Here is a 3,855-nt window from a genome sequence, read left to right as displayed (position 1 = left end):
CCATCCCATTACTGGGTATCTATCCTAAGAACCTGATATCAGATATCTCAAGAGTCCGTTGCACCCCTATGTTCATCGCAGCATTATTTACAATAGCCAAGACGTGGAACCAGCCTACATGCCCAGAAACTGATGATTGGATAAAGAAGATGTGGTATATATACACAATGGAATACTACTCAGCCATAAAAAAAGACGAAATTGGCCCATTCACAACAATGTGGATGGACCTCGAGGGCATTATGTTAAGCGAAATAAGTCAGTCAGAGAAAGATGAACTCTATATGACTCCACTCATAGGTGGAAATTAGTATATTGAGAAGGAGATCTGATCGGTGGTTACCAGGGAAAAGGGGGGGTGGGGGGAGGGTACGGAGGGGGAAGTGGTGTACCTACAACATGACTAACAAAAATGTACAACTGAAATTTCACAAGCTTGTAATCCATCATAACATTAATAAAAAAAAAAAAAGATGAAGGGATTTACAAAATTTTACTCTACCCATTACCCATCTGCCAGCTATTAAATTTAGTTAGTTTTGTGGTCATTTTTTCATTCTTTAAGTTTCTAAAGACTATATTAGACAGATTTACTGTTACAACAAACAACCTCCAAACTTCGGTGGCATAAAACATTCCTTGTCAGAGACTGTATGTCTGCAACTGTTTCTTTGCTCCATGTTTCTTTCCATGTTGGACTAAACGGGCAACCTCTATGTGGGACAGCTCTGCTATTGGTAAAGAATAAAATCAAAATAGCTTATAGAATCTCAAAAATATATTTGCTACTCAAGTGTCTTGTAAGTCATATGGGTCCACATTCAAATGGCCAAATCACATCTCATGGTCATGCCCCAAATTAATGTAGTATGGATATAGTCTTCTTCCACAGTGGGTGGGGCACTGTAATTCATATGGCAATGGGAAAAGATATATTATCCTCCTATAGGAGGCAAATAATTGGGGATCACAGTAAAACATAGTTCAGTCTGCCATGTTGATCACACATGCCCTCACAAAGGAGTTACTGCAAAAGTCCATCCAATCATTGCATCCTGCCTGGATCTCACAATCCTCACTTCGAGTCTGGATATGGTTCATATCTTCTGGAACCTATCATCTAAAATAATAACAATAACAACAACACTACAAAAAAATGAAAGTTACTTCCTCACCACACACCAAAATACAATGGTGAACATGTATAGGAGAGCCACAATAAGTAATTATGCCAAGAGAGGGGAAGAGTGAAAAGCTTACAATAGTCAGTGGTTCATAGAAATTTTGAAATACTTCTGGGAAACATAAGGAGAAAATTCAAAACTGAGGGTAGGAAATCTTGACTAGGTCATTTCCCCCTACTTGGAAATAGATCCCAAATCTGTTGTCTTCTTTAGACTTTGGGTCCACTCTCTGGAAAATCTTTCATTTTCCATAATCATCTTTGGACACATTTTAAAAAGGTAATTAAAAGCAAGGACCTCAAGTTTATTGTGTCCACATAAACCTAAAACTCTCCACACACTTCCCAAACACCATAACACTATACAATCTCACATGACCTAAACCTTCACCATTACTTGGAGATAGAGGGTACCATGAACTTACTATTTTAATTTGTGAAGTAAACAACATATTCCAATAGATACACAACTGAATCTCCAGCCTCAGCTGCAACGTTATGGACATGAAGAATAAGGGAAGGGAGTTTTATTGATTTCCTAGGGCTGCTGTAACAAATTACCACAAATGGGGTGGCTTAAAACAATAGAAATGTATTCTTTCACAGTTCAGAAGACCAGAAGTCGAAAATAAAGGTATTGACTAGATTGGTTTCTACTGGAGGCTTTGAGGGAGCATCTGTTCTATGCTTCTTTCCTTGCTTCTGGTGGTTGCTGGCCATTTTTGGTATAACTTGACTTGAAGATGTATCACCCCATTCTCTGCCTCTGTCTTCACACAGAGTTCTCTCCTGTGGGTCTGTGTCCAAATACCTCTCTTCTTATGAGGAGGCCAGTCACGTTGGATTTGGCCCTCATCATAACTTGATTATATCTACAACATGACAAATAATGTCATGTTCACAGATTCCAAGTGGACATGTATTTTGAGGGGACATTATTCAGCCAAGTACAGGAGGCTTAGGAGATTCCATGAAAAGAGGATGGGTATAGAAATTAAAGTCAATGAACAGACATAAATGTCCCCAGAAAGAGCAAGTTCAACATTAAATACTAAATTAGTGAACAAAAGTCTGGAAATTGGTAATACACATCAGGTGCTCCAGGGATGAAATTTGGAATTTAGTGGGTTAGAGGTGGAAACTCTGGAGAAACAGTGCTCTGCAGAAGAAGGGGATTAATAGAGGAGTGTAAGTGGCCATTTGAGATGAGTCAGTTAACGGAAATGAAATGCATAGTGAAGAAACAAAAGAGAACAAGAACTTCCTTATTTTTTAAAGAAATTGCCTTTCACTGTACTTACAAAGCATGGCATTTTTAAAATAAGAATCTGTTCATGAATTTCCCAGGAATAAAAATGGCAGATAGATTCCATACAAATTTACCTTAACAATAGAGAAGAAAATGAGATCCTAGCTTTCCAGTTAAGAAAATTTACTGTCCCCACCAATACAACTCTTATCTACTAATAAAACTAATTTAAATATACTGATAATATAATCTTAAAGTAGAACCTTTCCATGAAATGTTTAAGAATGATAAAGATCATCTTCATACAAAATTATTATAAAATTAAAACAGACAAGGAGAATCAAAACATTTGAGGTAATGAAATACCCCTAAAAGTAATCACCAAGTTGAAGAAAATTGTACCATTCACAAATGAAACTAATTTAAATATACTCAAAATAGCATATGGAAAGATTAAAAGAAATAGACTCAACTTTAAAATGCAACAACAAAAATGGAAAGCAATAATGAAATAAACGTAAGGATTGTTGACTAGGCTTAGAGAAGAAATTGAAGAAAACGACAAAACAATTTCAGTATGAAGAATAAATTCTCATTTGTCCAAGAGAGAAGTGATTTGAACAGATATTTATCAAGGCAGAACAACCACGTCATAATTCATGGAGCATTGGGTGGACTACTCAGAAAGATCGTAACAGAAATATGCATAGAGTAAATGCCTGCTCTTTTTTCACATAATAAATCTTAAAACAAGACCAGAAAGTATCAAACATTTTCCAGATAAAGTAACTGAGTCCCAGAGAAAAACTCAATTATATTTATAGAAATGAAAAAAAAATCTGTCACTCAACAAAATAAAATTTACAAATGCTTACCAATAAGTCAAAAGTTACCAGACATGCAAAGAGGTAAAAGAATACAATGATAATGAAGAGGAAAACGAATCAATTAAAAGTGATTCAGAACTAACACAAGAACTAGAATGATCAGGCATTGACTTTAAAATAGTTATTATAACTGTATTTCACAGGTTCAAATTAGAGATACTGAAGATAAAAAAATGACTCAAATTTAACTTATAGAGGAAAAAAATTACAATGGCAAACATAAAAAATACACTAGAGCAGGGCCAGCCTGATGGCATGGTGGCTGGATTCGTGTCTTCACTTTAATGGCTCAGGCTTCATGGGTTTGGATCCTGTGTGCAGACCTACACACTGCTCACTGGGCCAGGCTGTGGTGGCATCCCACATACAAAATAGAGGAAGATTGGCACAGATGTTAGTTCAAGGCCATTCTTTTTCACCAAAAACAAAAATAAAAAACAAAAATACACTAAATAAGATTAATGGCAGATTAGATATAGCAACAGAAAATATTCATGAAATTGAAGGAAATGAAATATAAACTTCAAAATAAAATG

This window comes from Equus quagga, chromosome 21 (genome assembly GCF_021613505.1).
Source record: "Equus quagga isolate Etosha38 chromosome 21, UCLA_HA_Equagga_1.0, whole genome shotgun sequence".
Classification (NCBI taxonomy): Eukaryota; Metazoa; Chordata; class Mammalia; order Perissodactyla; family Equidae; genus Equus; species Equus quagga.
The sequence above is the reverse complement of the archived record's forward strand: the minus strand, read 5'-3'. Positions refer to the sequence as shown.